We start from the raw sequence: 14,672 nt of genomic DNA, 5'->3' as shown, positions 1-14,672 counted from the left end.
AGTGTGCCTGCCATTTAAGCTCTCTAACAGGCAACACCTATTTTTTTTTAATTTCTCCAAGTCTTGTTGGTTTCTAATGCCATAACAGGAATGGACCCCATTCCTAATTCAAAATATGATTAAAGTTCATGAAATTAATATTGTTTCAATCTTTGATGTTAGCCAGAAGTGCTCTTTGCAGCACCCACAATGTGCCCAGTAATGACTCCTACTGCGATTCATATGGAGTTACATGTATCGGTAACATATCTAAGTATGATTGGAAATTCTTTTTTATAAGACCCATTGCTCCTATTACTGTTGGGACTGTCTGGGTATCTTCTGACATGCTTGTTTAATTTCTCCAAGTCTTTTGGGTTTCTAATACCATGACGGGACTGCGTCTATATTACGTAATCGAAGAGTCAGTTCATCGAACGGCATTTCACAGTGAAAATATATTATAATACATATATTATAAATATATATTATAATATATAATATACAAAGGTCTATATAAATAGCGAGAAGTGTGGGGGCACAGCCCCCCACAATAGCAAGTTTGAGGTCTGGCATTTTCGACCTTTAGGTCATTCGATATTTAGACTATTCAGTGTTCTAATATAGACCCGACAGGAATAGAACCCATTCCTAAGTCAAAGTATGATTAAAGTTCATGGAATTAGTATTGTTTCAGTCTTTGATGTCAGCCAGTAGTGCTCTTCGCAGCACCCGCAATGTGCCCTGTAATGATTCCTTCTGCAGTTCGCATGGAGTTACATGTATTGGTAACATATCTAAATACAACTGTAAATTCTTTTTTAAAAGACCCGTTGCTCCTACTGCTATTGGAACTGTCTGGGTATCTTTCTTCCACATTGCTCTCGTTTCTGCCTGCAGATCCTGATATTTTATGACTTTTTGTCTCTCTGTATGCAAGACACTGTAGTCACTGGGTGTGGCAGTTTTAATGATCAATGCTACTCTTGTCTTCTTTTCTTGGACCACTATATCTGGTTTTCTAGCATATATCTTTTGAACTGTTGGTAATGGATAATCCCATGTGATGTAGACCATCATTTTCTATGATGCTTTGTGGCTCATGTTTCCAGTGTTTTTTTGGCCACTTCAGTACCATAATGTTTGTACAATCCCCAGTGCAACAGTCTTGTCACATTATTATGACTTTAAGTATACAGTCCTTCTGCCATTAGTATGTCGCAACCAGCAATGAGGTGTGCAACTGTTTACAATTTGGTTTTACAAAACCTACATTTCCGTTTCTCCCACATGTTCAATGGATTTTATAAACCAATGTGGATGCAGCCCACTATCTTGGGCCACAAATATTAACCTTTCATATCTTGGTTTGAATTTGCCTCTTCTTAATCATTCCTGTGTTCATTCCTGATCAACTTGAGGTTCTTCCAGAAGTTTTTTATACTTGCAACTATATTTATGCTTTTTCCATATTTCTTGCCTTCTCATCTGATCTTTCACCTTATATTCTTTCTTTTGTTTTTTAGCACATTCAGTTGCTGCCTGATTTTTACTACTTCTGGTTTGATTTCCATTCCGGCGTCGATGCCAATAGGTTTCTGCTAGATTAAGCAGAGAAGTCATCTTAGATTTATTCTCCTCATGTTTCAAAACTTTCACTATGTTTGGGTCTTGTGAGGTGAGCAGATATGTGTGGAGTCCCACAATTGCAGATCTATACATATAATCAATTTCAAGGAGGTCCATCCCTCTTTCTGAAAGTGGAATATATAATCTTGGTATGCACTCATTTTTATAAATCATTTGGTGAGCATGAAGCATCATTCTTGTTTTCCTATCTAATCTATCCAGCACTTTTTGGGGCCAGTCAATCACTCCAAAACTGTAAGTTAGGACAGGAAGAGCAAACTGGTTTATAGCTTGGATTTTGTTCCTAGATGTCAGTACTGTTTCAGGATTAATTTAAGTCTTCTGAAGTATTCTTTACTAAGTTTTATTCGCATCTGTTCGTGTTTTATTGTTGATCCTTCATTAGTTCCCAAATATTTACACACTCCTTCTTGTTCAAGTTCTTTTATATCACATTCTTGTCCCAAACTGATGTTTTCTTGGCATTGCAGTTTTTCTGTTTTAAAGGTTGCTTTTGCACATTTATCAAGACCAAATGACATGCTTATATCATCTGAAAAAGTTTTGACAACTTGTAGTTGTGCTTTCAGTTCCTCATCTGATGAGCTATACAGTTTTAAATCATCGACAAAGAGAAGATGAGAAGTCTTTACACTTTGTTGTTTTCTAGGAGCAGATTATAGCCATGGCCTAAGCTGTTGAGTAAACAGCTTAATGGATTAAGTGCAAGGCAGAATAGTAATGGTGACAGAGAGTTACCCTGAAATATCCTCTTTTTAATTTTTATCCCTGGGATAACAATTTGTCCTTTATCATGGCTTAATTGCAAAGTGGTCTGCCACTGTTTCATGGTCACCGTAATGTAGTCAATCAGTGTAGGTGTATCTTCTACATTTTTAAGCGCTCTTTTATCAATGAATGAGGAATATTATCAAGTGCTTTTTTGTAATCAATCCATGCCATACTTAGATTCTTCCTCTTTTTACAGTTCTCCACTATGGCTTTATTTAATAACAAATGATTCTTTGTTTCATATTTCTTCTAAATGACTATAAACTCTGTCGGCATTAACTCCCGTGTATAGTTTATACGTCATAGGAAGACAAGTTATTGGTCTATAATTTTTTGGGTAGCTTGCAGGTTCACTCTTACGTAGGAGCATTGTTTTGTGTGTTGTTAGCCAGGTTGGTGTCTGTTCTGGGTGCGTATATAAATAGTTCTTACTCATGGCTAAATCTTCATGCAAAGATGTTAATACGTTTAAACAGAAGTTAGGTACTGCATCTGGGCCTCGGGTTTTCCAATTAGACACTTTTCTTATCTTTGTTTCAATCTCTCTAGCTGTTACTTCATCCCATTTCATGTCCTGTACCTTTAAATGTATTATTCTTTCTTTTACTTCTTCTATCCATTTAGCATCTTTGTTATGTTCCACAGGATCTTCATATATACTTCTCCAAAATGTATCTATTTCTTCTTTTTTTGGTGATCTTTCGATTCCTTTTACCTTATTTTCCAGTTCTATATAAAACCTTTTTGGGTCATCAATAAATTGCTTATTTTGCACTTTTCCTTTATATTTATCTGTGTATCTTCTAAGTTTTTCCGCCTGTGCTGAAATTTTTAGTTTGCTATTTGCAATAGTGCATGATAGATCCTAGTCTGTTCTAATATTATGCATTGCTTTTATCACATCTAACTTTCTTAGTATTTTTGTTGATCTATTCCCTCTTCTATAGTCTTCTAAAAGGAACATTTCTTGTCTTAATTGCTTATAATTTTGTCTGTTCGATATTTCCATGATGGTATTCAATTTCTCCCATTCCTTTCCCTTCTTACCCTGTGTTCTTGTGGTAGAACTTTATCAGTTATTAATTTAGCTGAACAGTAATATATCCTGTTTACTTCTGTTAATATCACATGGATCTCTATGAACAGTCCTAATTACTGTGTTCATTTGTTTTATCAGACTTCTGACTTTTTGGGTTTTATTAACCTTGTGCAGTCTATTTCTTTCATTTATCTTGATATATCTCGCCATGTCTATTAAATCAAGCAATTCTTCTCTTAGCTCATTTTCTTTCAAACTGAGGGCACATCCCATGTTTTCCAGTTCCTGTGGACATTCTATAGAAGGTTCTATAGCATCTTCCTGTGACACATTCTCTTCAATTTCATCCTGTGCCATCCGTTGTTTTATCATATGGGAACTCACTGGCCTATCACTCCTCAACATTGACTGCATCAGAGTTTCCACAGTTTCCTGTTCCTTCCCTTGCTGTCTAGCTTTAAGTGAAAGTTTATACTGGTTTCCTGTGGAAGGCTCCAAATTATCTTCATATGGCACCTGACCAATTGCTTCCTATTCCACTGGTTTCCTCTTAATTTAGATATCCATTACTCTATCCTGTTGTGGTGCTTTCTGAATTAGATTTCCTACACTAAATCCTTCATATTGCAGGTACTCCATAACCTCAGTTTCTATTTCTTTAACTTATCCATTACTAACCTCCTTTTCTATTTTTCCTCTTTGTCTTCTTATTTTTTGTATTGTAAAGTTTTCCATGTCCGGATTCCTTTCTCTGTATTTCTCTTCAAATATCTTTGTTGCTGCTCTTTTTGTATTGGTTAGTTTTACTTTCGCCTTTGCATAAATATTATACCATATTAAATCTCCTTTTGTTTCCCATGTGCATATTTCTTCTTCAGATGTCTCCCGATCTTCCTGTTTCTCCCTGCTTTGGGGACTTACTCCATCATGCTCTGATGCAACCTGTGTTAGATCGTCTACACCAAATCCTTCACTTCACAGGCACTCCATAACTTCAACTTCTATTTTCCATATCCGGATGCCTTTGCCTGTTTTTCTCTTCAAATATCTTTGGGGTTGCCTTCTTTACATTGATTAATTTGGCTTTCTCCTTTGCATAAATATTGCCCCATATCAAATCTCTCTTTCTTTCCCACGTCCATATTTCTTTTCTATACTTTTCAAATATCTCTCGGTTTTGTTGTTTATATTTTTGCACTTCCTCTTCTTTTTCCAAACAGATCAAGGTTTCTTGATCTATATACTGTTTTTCACAAATCTGTTGTATTAATGAACACAAATTTTCATTTGAGGCTTCTGCCAGAGTTCCTTGTGGAAGTATTTTTCTTTTCTCTAATTTCTCTCTTAATCATTTTGTATATCTTGTGTCTGGAAATTCTGGGCTTTTTGCATAATAGTAACAATAAATAATTTCTTTCTTATCCTCAATAGTCCACTTTATCGTCTTTATGGATCTTCTTTGGCCTATCAGTTTTTGTGATTTTTGTGGACTGGTACTTCTTTCTACAACAGGGGGGACATCCTCCCCCTGGGCCTGACCGCTCCTCATCGTAGGAATGTTTTCATATTTTGAGGATTCTACACTGTCATCTTTTCCAGTCCTGGAACCAGTGCGCCTACCAGGATTGGACACTTTTTTTATCCTGGGTCTTGTGCACCCAGCAATGTTTTTTAGTTTTTGACCTACACCTGTCCATGATATATGCTATATAAATATAGTCTCTATATCAGTATTGCTTTGATGAGATTTTGTGAAAACAGGGTCCACCTCGTGAGGTACTCACCAAAATTTGAGGATGAATTCAATTTCAGCACTACTACTCTCCTTTGCTTGCTGACTTTTCATCTCTCCATTTGGACTGTTGTAAGAGTCAAGTGATGCAGTAAAAGATAAATCAGAGCCCGAAAATACTGACAACAGCTTATTTCATTTCAGCGCTTTCAAATATCCCTGTGTTCCTGCAGTTAAAACCCCTTAACAAGCTACAGTCCAGTACTGTAGTAGCAGAGGAGTCAGCATCTGAAAATACTTGACAGCTTGTTTAAGGTGACACTTTCAAATGTAAGCATTTAACACTTGTAGCAAAACATCCAATTGAGATGCAAAGAAATTGTTCACAAGACTTTGCTAGTAACATTCTATGCCATGACTTGCCAGTAACCCTTCATAAAACAAGAAAATAAAATTAACAGGAGTAAAAAAGAAACAGACAGAAACACACACATTCTACTGTATGGCTGGAGTGCCCCCCTCAGCAACAATTTCATCCTACTAAGTACTTTACTGGGATGGGGAGTACATTGTCCTAGTTTTTTTATGTACAGAAGTCTTATTGTCCTTCATTTTGCAATAAAGATCTCTGCATTACAACCCTTCAGTCATCACAAAACAAAACTTTCTTAGCTGCAGTAAGATAAAAAGTAGAGAATTAAGAAGACATGGGTTTTCCTCCACTGTGGTTATCTGTGTTTGTGTAATATCAAGCAGCAGTTGCCACAGGAAGTTTCTCCAGGAAGTTATTTTCTGGTGGGGGGAGGGGTCTGCTACACTTAGGTTTGCTTCACTCCTGTCCCCTGCCTCCAGTTCCCACCCACCTCTACACTGTTTATATTTACCCATGTGTCCTTTAAATATATGGTAGATGGACTACGAATAACAAATCTTTAATTACCACAACCCTCCTACAACCCTACTGTACAAATCATTCAGTCTTAGATACCAAGATCCCCTCTTCTAGCTCATTTTAATTCTAACTCTACACCCACACTCTTTCTACCCAGTATTAATTCCCATCCATCTATCCTACCACACTGACTTACCCAAAAGCAATGTTCTTCAAACTTCATTCCCCTCATCTCACCCACATTTTCTCTCAGCAGTGCCTAATAACAATCTTCTACAGCATTGCCTCTGACTCTTAATCACTCTATTACTATCATATTTACACAACACATTCTTCTCACTACGTATCTATCCACACCAATTCAGTCTTCTGTCATCACCCAATAACCTCTACTTCCAATCCATTCTAGTACTGCTTTTCATCAATTCATAATTACTAGTATAATCACCTAACCTGTGATGTTTTATATCAGTTTATAGTCTCCATTTGTTACAACTTATTCCTACTTCTGTTGTACTCATTCTAATACCTCAGCCTCACTTCACACTGTGCCTCATACCTCAATACTCAAGCTAACCAAGCCTTGTATCTCTCTCCCTCAGCTCTCTCACTCTGCTGAGCATTGTTTTACTCTTCCTGTTACACATTAGATTTATTGTTTAGTCAGCCTTCTGTACCTGGTATCTTAGAATTTCCCTGAACTCCCACAACATTACTTACAACACAATGACGCTGCAACTAACAGTGTCTATCCTAGTACTCCTAAGTTATATCACATCATACCACACTACAGTACTATCCAACATCTCCTCTCCAACCTATCCAGCCCCCCAATTTAACTTAACACAAACACCTGTCATGATAACCTCAGACTTGTACAGTTCCTATATCCAAATGTTCATACAGAAAATTCCTACAGTTACATCAGCACAACCCAAGTTAGAACTAATGCTAAAATTCAAACAAAAACAAATCATTACCTCTCAACACTTTTCTCCAAACCTACACCTATGTGGTGGCATCTACCCAAACCCTGGTCCTGATAGGGGACCAACCACAACCATCTAGTCCAGTTTCATTACCTCAACAGTAACACACTGTTCTCTAGGGCTACAGCCAGTTAATGTGAACCTGCAAAGTATATATAATAAGACAGTGTAACTCCATGCATGGATAATCCATCATTCTCATCATATCCTTTGCATTACACAAATCTGGTTAAAACCTGAAATAAAAGATGAACAAAATGTCCAACCTGGCTATAACATCATTGGAAATGATCATTAGAAAAAAGTGGATAGCATTCATTGATATTAGCTCTGTAAGTATCCCTTTACCCTCAGTTTGTTCCATAATTTAATCATACAGAAATTCCTGTCTCATTCCTTAAATAAAGAATTATAAAAGCATTTATACAATCACTTTTTACATTCCTACTGGAGATAACTTCTCAGCAGCAGAAGGCACCCTTTTGTAGGTTTCTAGCACCAACACCCATGAAAAGTACAGGTGTTACCATAACAGTGGAGGTTTAAGTGATCACTGCTGTACTAGCCTTATCTATATGGGTTATATCCTGCCAAGGATATAACAGTTGGCTAGCCTCCAAATCTTCAGAGCACCTTCCAAGTGCCTAAACTGTCATGCAACTCAAGATGAGCTGACTAAAAGGCAAGTTTAGGCATAAAGCAATTCAGATATTTCCTGCCAGAAGAGAGGGGGAGGTTGAGTACTATAAAGGCAATGCTAGGTGCTAGGAACAACAAAAAATAAATGCCCACATCCTGTTTTAAAAACACATAAAAAGGGGCGTGGAGGGAGGGAGGGAGGGAGGAAGTGGCTACTGCAGCAGTGATCTTTCAAACATTTACTGTTATGGCAAGTTTAACACAAAAGTACTACGTTCATCATACTGATCACTGCTGCAGTAGATTACCTTTGCTAACTACATTTGGGAGGTGGAAGGAGAAAAGGCCAGTAGCCAGGAGAATGGTCATAGCAAAGCCTGATCTAGACCCAGAGAATGACTCGAACTTATCAAGCTTATAGATCAAGCTTATAGTGCTTTGTAAAAGTATGTACAGAGGACCAAGTAGCAGCTTCTAGAATACTTCTAGAATCCAACCCTTTCCAAAAAGCCATAGATGAAGCCAAGGCCCTGGTAGAGTGACCCTCTACACTGCAGGGAATAGTTTTGTTATGGTGAATATAACCAAAGGTAATAGTATTAGACATCCTTTTGGATATGGTCTGTTCTGACAAAGGTTGTCTTTTCTTCTTCTTACCTTCACAAGAGATGAACACGTCATCCAAAGATCTGAAAGATTTAGTTCTGTCAAGATAGTACCTGAGTTGTCTGTGGACATCCAAGGTATGGAGAATCCTTTCTCCTTAATTTTTAGGTTCAAGAAAGAAAATGGGGAGATGGATAGTTTGGCTTTAAGTAAATTTGGATTACACTTTATGCATAAAAGAAGGATTAGTTCTCAAAGAAACCCTGACCCTAAGGAAAATGGGAAAGGGTTGACTCAACATAATAGCTTGCAACTCTGGTACCATTCTTGCAGAGGTCAGAACAATCAATAAAAGTGTTTTCCGTGCTAAGAACATCAAGTCAGCTAGATTAGCTATTTCAAATGAAGCAAGTGTTAACTTCTCTAACAGAAAATTAAGATCTCAAGGAGGGCCACCAGTTTTCTAGGAGGCCTCTTATACAAAACCCCTTTCAAGAACATTTTGAAATGAGACTGCATAGAAGAAGGAGGATCCATGGGCAGACATGTTGAAATGGCTGATAAATGAACCTTTATAGGGGAATAAGAAAGGCCATAGGATAGTGACTCACAGAAGTAGTGTAGAACCAGAGAACAACTAGCCCTGAATGGGTGCTGGTTATATTGCTGACATCAACTAGAAAACCTTTTCCATTTGCTAATATATGATTTTCTAGTAGCAGGCTTTCTTGCTTCCATTAGTACCTCCTGTTGTACTTTCTCAGTAAACAGATGCCTAAAAGGAATTAAGAATCTTAGTATCAAGGAAATCAGTTGAAATTGATTGATGTTATGGTGATTGAAACACCCCTGCTCTTGTCTGAGTATATACATTTTCTGAGGAAGCTTGTGGCAATTGTCGCTGGCCATTTCCAAAAGAAGGTAGAACCACAGTTGCCTGGGTCAGAAGAAATTCACCAGAACGATCTTGGGGGATTCCTTCCAATTCTTCAGTAATACCCTGGATTTTAGGGGAAAGTGTGGAAAGTGTGCAGGAAAATTCCTGTTCATGGAAAGGAAAAAGCATCTGTCTTCTAGGCCTTCTTGCATTGAGTCCTGGAACAGAATCTTGCCACTTGATTGTTCAGAGAAGAGACAAAGAGATCTTCTTGAGGAACTCGCCACAGATGGATCAAATTTTGGAAGATCCCCTGAGCTAGTTTCCATTTGCGTGGGTCTGTCCTTGTCCTGCTCAGCTTATCTGTCACAAAATTTTGCTCTAATGGAATGTAGAATGACTGCAGAGTAAGATTGTACTGTGAAGCTGTATTCCAAGATAACATTCAGCAAAGGGAGCACAACCTGGTTCCCCCTTTGCTTGTTGATGTACCATATAACTGTTGTATTGTCTGTAACCACTTGAAGAGGTCACAGGGACCAAAGATGGTTTAGAGAGTCAAGTGCCTTGATCAGGTCAATCATCCTTGATATTTATGCGATATTATGTCCAACACCCCCTGCAGTTGTATCCATCCTGAAACTGCTCCCCAAGCAAAATCCAAAGTGTCTGTAGTGACTGATTGCTTTGAAGTAGGGAGAGAGAAGGGGGAGACCTGGACTTAAGGATATCTGTTGTCTCCACCAGAAGATTTCCCCTCTGACAAGCCCCAGCACTAGGATTTGAAAAGACAAAGGGTGTTGATGCATTGAACAAAGAGAGTTCGGATACCACTGCATTTTTCTCATGTGGAGTCTTGCCAGGGGTATCATGAGAATCATAGATGCCATGAGACTCAAAACCCTGTGGTATTCCCTCACAGTTACCAAAGTCTGAATGGAAAACTTTAGAAATAGATCCAGACATAAAGATTTATTTTTTTCCTTTTGAAGAAAAGCTCTTTGAACCGAGGTGTCTAGTTGACATCAAGGGAATACATTCCTGTGGGAAGGAGTCAAGAAAGACTTTTGAATGTTCTCTTGGAATCCCGGCTTGTGTAAGAATTCACTCACTCAAGAGAGAGATTCCTGACACTTTGAAAATACTCTAAAAAGATAAGCAAGTCTAACTATGGTAAAAAATGTGGATACCCTGTAGACTGCAATGAGCTATAACTAGAGCTAGACACTTTGTGAACACTCTTGGTGCAGTGGATAATCCAAAGGGTAAGGCAGAGAAATGATAATTAAATCCAAACACAGAAAACCTTAAGAAACATCTGAAGTCTGGATGAATAGGGATGTGGTGTTATGCATCTTTTAAGTCTAGTGTTGCCAGGAAACGTAAAAGAGGAAGAAGAGGTAACAGGTTGTGAAGTGACATCCTTTTGGGCACAATCACAAATAGGTTTAGGAAAGAAAGATCCAGAACTGGTTTCCATTTATTTTCTTTCTTTGGCACTAGGAACATCCTTGAATAAAGATCCTTCCCCACCTAGGAAGGAGGAGCTGTTCTACCACTCCTTAGGACAGCATGTGATGAAGAACCTATGAAAACAATAGAGTCTGATTTAGAGGAAGAGGAATGATCCCTGGAAAAGAGGACTTTCCGTCCATTGTCATCTGTAACCTTAATGAATGTTTTTCAGAATCCATTTGTCTGAAAAAAATCTGTTGCCAAAGAGAAAAATGGAAATTCAGACTTTCTAGAAGGAAAAAGGGGCTAGTGTGGGAGGGGTCAAAAAATCTCCTGAATAGTCATTCGGACTTGTTGGACTGTCCTTGCTTTTGGGAGATCGAAGACATTTTATTCAACACCCCTCCCCATGCCACTTCTTTTTAAACATCTATTTACCTGCATTTTGTTGAGACTGTTTTTTCTGCTTTTGACAAAAATTGAATGAGGAAATAGAAAATCCCTTGGAAAATTTGAAAAAGAAGATATGAAAATCTTAGAGATTTCCTGGATAAGCTTGCCCATTTCATCACACCTTTTGATCATATCTGCAGTAGAGAGGCCAAGCACTAAATCTCTATCCAAGGAAGAATTTAAAATCTCATTTTTAATATCATCTGTGAGGTTCTGGGAATGCAGCCATTTTGAGAGGAATTGGCTCAAATGGTAGAGTGCTGTCTTAGCACGCGAGAGGTAGCAGGATCGATGCCTGCATTCTAACTTTTAACCTAGTCCTGTGGCAGCATGTGTAAGTGTAGGGCTACAGTACAGATGGTCCTGGGTTCTAGTACAGGGTGTGAAACCTTTGAAGCCCAGATAGCTCAGTCAGTAGAGCATCAGACTTTTAATTTGAGGGTCAAGGTTTCAAGTCCCTGTTTGGGCATGCACTTCTTTTAAAAACAGTAGAGTGGAGCAGCGGAAGTATGCTGGGCCCATAGGCCAGAGGTCGATGGATTGAAACCATCCTCTGCTATGGAAAGGATTGAAAACTTTTGGGGTTGCGAGGTTGGCATAATGGTTAATGTGTTTGTCTTAAAGACACAAGGTACAGGGTTTGATTCTCACATGGGCTAATTGGCTAGACTTAAATGGCCCACAAGGGCAGTTAGCCTAGTAGTAATCTATGAACCTAAATCTCCTCAACAGCACTAGTGGCCATGGCCTAGAAAAGGTATCAACAGAGTCATAAAAAATTATAAATAGTGAGTACTGACCTGTGCAACAGAAGAAACTAAGTTATTTAAAGCAGATCATTCTTCACAGGAAGAAACTTCAGATACAACATTCTTCATACTTTCACAATTTGTCAGAACAAACTTTAACATATGAGTGTGACAGTTCAAAATTCTGAAAAGCAAAGTTACAGAAGTATACACTTTTCCCACACCTATCAATAATTTTTCCATCCTTATCAGAAAGAAAAGGATTGGAATTAACTAAGTGCTTAGCAGCAGTGGGATCAACTAAAGCTATAGCTGTCGGGTCAGCTTTGGGCAGAGTGCATAAAAACTTAAAATAGGAACTTTATACATCCAACCTGCCTATTTAGGGACAGATGGCTGACTATCAGGAAAAAACTGCAGGCAGTAACACATATATCATCTAAAACAGACAGAACAGGTGGAATGGCTGTAGGTTTTGGAAAATCCTCCTGTAACAACTCACAGAATTTTCTGAGGGACTGAGAAATCCCAGTGTTCGCCCACTGAAAACACTGGCACATTCTAGCAATAGTCTCAGAGAAATACCCACACGTACAAACAGAAACTGAGCTCTCTTCAAAGTCTGAATCAGAAATCCGTGGAAAAAAATCAAATCCATCCCTGCATCTTCCTGTTCAGATTCAGAATATTGGATCTCTTTAGGAAAAGAAGAATCCCTTTTTCTTTTATCAGAAACTACTTTATAAAAAGGACCAATAGCCCAAATTAAAACCCCCAGCCAAAGAAAATTGAGGAGGAGCAAATACATGCTTAGTTTACTGTGTTTTTGACAGGAAAAATGAGACCAACAGAGTCACTAATGGCAGCAACAGCTTTACCAGGTATGGGTACAGCATTCTCCTAAAACAGAGAAACCTTCCTTGTTCCCACTCTCAGGACCATCAAGAGTGATTGTCCCTTGCCCACTGAGGAGACCTCAACAGTCACAGAGGACATGGCTAACCCCTGGTCCATAGTGGCTGTAGGTGCTACATCAGAGGGATCTGGGGAAAATGAGGGGTTTGAGGTACAACACATGTCCACAGCAGAGTCACCCACCTACAGCCAATGCAAATTTCTGGCCTGCTGCAGTGGCAAAGACTTTGTTTTGCTTTTTTTTTTCCTTTATGTGACTGGAAGAAGATCATGGGGCAGGTAGTCTGTTCCATGGTCAAGCCAACAATGGTGCCCCTTTCACAATCACACTGAAACACTATGCCAGCCCCACAAAAGTAAAATAAACACAATTTCTCCACAGAAAAAAAATGTTTTAAGTTACTTTACACTCATTTTAAACAGACATAAAAACATGATACTGCAAAAGTATAGCCACAGTACATCTGGAGTCATAATTCACAATGAAAAGGTTGCTTTAATGTCGAAATGTTGATAAAAACATGTAAAAAATAAGCACTTTCATCTTCTTAATGAAAACGTCTTCAGATAAAACCATGTTTGAAAAATTTAGTCCATATATACACCAATCTAGATCACATGAATGCCAAGCCCCCAGTGATGTCATGCTTCCTTTAGGAGGATTTAAAGAGGGTTTTTAGAAGATTTAAAGGGCCATGTAGGTAGAAAACTAACATGAATTACAACAGATTTAAGTTAGTTTATACATGTGCTTCTGATTTTTTGCATACTGATAATGCACTGGCAATATATTGCAGCCATCAGCTTTCTAAAGATTTCAGTTTTAAAATACAGGTGATGGATATTTGGTTTTTCAAACCAGGCCAGTTCATGGCATTAAGGTTTAAATTCCAGCGAAGTTCAAGTTTTTCCAGATTGAGTGTCCACAGGACCCCTCTATCTGACAGGACAAATTGTTCTAAAATGAAAAACTTAAAGGTATGATCAGGAAATTCCATGGCATGTTTGGAAATAGTATTGATATCCTTTCAACGCTTTCAGAGGATCTGTGAACTGGATATCCGCAACTACCTGGCCAGGGAAGCAAAACCAGAATATAAAGGTACCCCAAAGGATAATAACATAACTAAGGCCGAAAGTGAACTTATTCATAGTTTTCAAAACAACCGAGAAATCAGGATAATGCAACCTGATTGGGGGGGGTGGCTTTATTATTATGAATATGATTGATTATTGCAATAAAATGAAAGAAGTTTTAGACAATAACACTTACATAAAGTCCTGGATTAATGAACTTAATTCTGCTTACAGGAGAATTAGATCCAACATTGTGGACTTATTTCTTGATAAGCAGATCTCAGTCATTGACTATAACTTCTTAAATGTAAGCAAACCAATTATACCAACCATTTTTGGGGTTATTAAACTCCATAGGATTATTGAACAACCACCACTTTGGCCAACTGTAGATGCCATAGGATCCATCACTCATCCTGTATCAAAATGTGTAGATGTCAAGATCAAAGAATTTGTCAAGTCTGAACCTCACATCTGTCAAGATTCATGGGATTTTTTGGATAAGATTAGTCACATTCCCTACAATGAATCATATGTATTTATAACAATTGATGTAAAAGATTTGTATTCTATCATTCCACATCATGTTGGCCTAGAATGGTTTTGTGAATTTTTAGCTGACAAAGGACTACAGCAGGACAGCATAAATGCATACAAAAATCTTATGGAACTCATACTGAAAAATAATTTCATTATTTTCAAAAGAGATTTTTTTACAGACAAAAGGCATAGCCAGGGGTTCAGCATGTGGGGATCTATTTGCCAATGCATTCATGATACAGTTGGGAGGAAAAGTTTCTGTTTGAGTCCACTTTCTATAGTTCATGCAAAGTCTACACCAGGTTCCTG

General features: G+C 38.0%; 1 non-coding gene across 1 annotated transcript; it reads left to right on the top strand.

The window, feature by feature from the left end:
• Positions 1–11,478: 11,478 nt before the first annotated feature.
• Positions 11,479–11,551, top strand: TRNAK-UUU. Its single transcript has one exon. It is a non-coding gene; the product is annotated as a tRNA-Lys (tRNA).
• Positions 11,552–14,672: the final 3,121 nt, after the last annotated feature.

The sequence above is a fragment of the Protopterus annectens genome, chromosome 4.part0 (genome assembly GCF_019279795.1).
Source record: "Protopterus annectens isolate FY-2018-M chromosome 4.part0, PAN1.0, whole genome shotgun sequence".
Lineage (NCBI taxonomy): Eukaryota > Metazoa > Chordata > Ceratodontiformes > Protopteridae > Protopterus > Protopterus annectens.
Note: the sequence above shows the minus strand (reverse complement) of the source record. Positions and strands in the feature narration are given on the sequence as shown.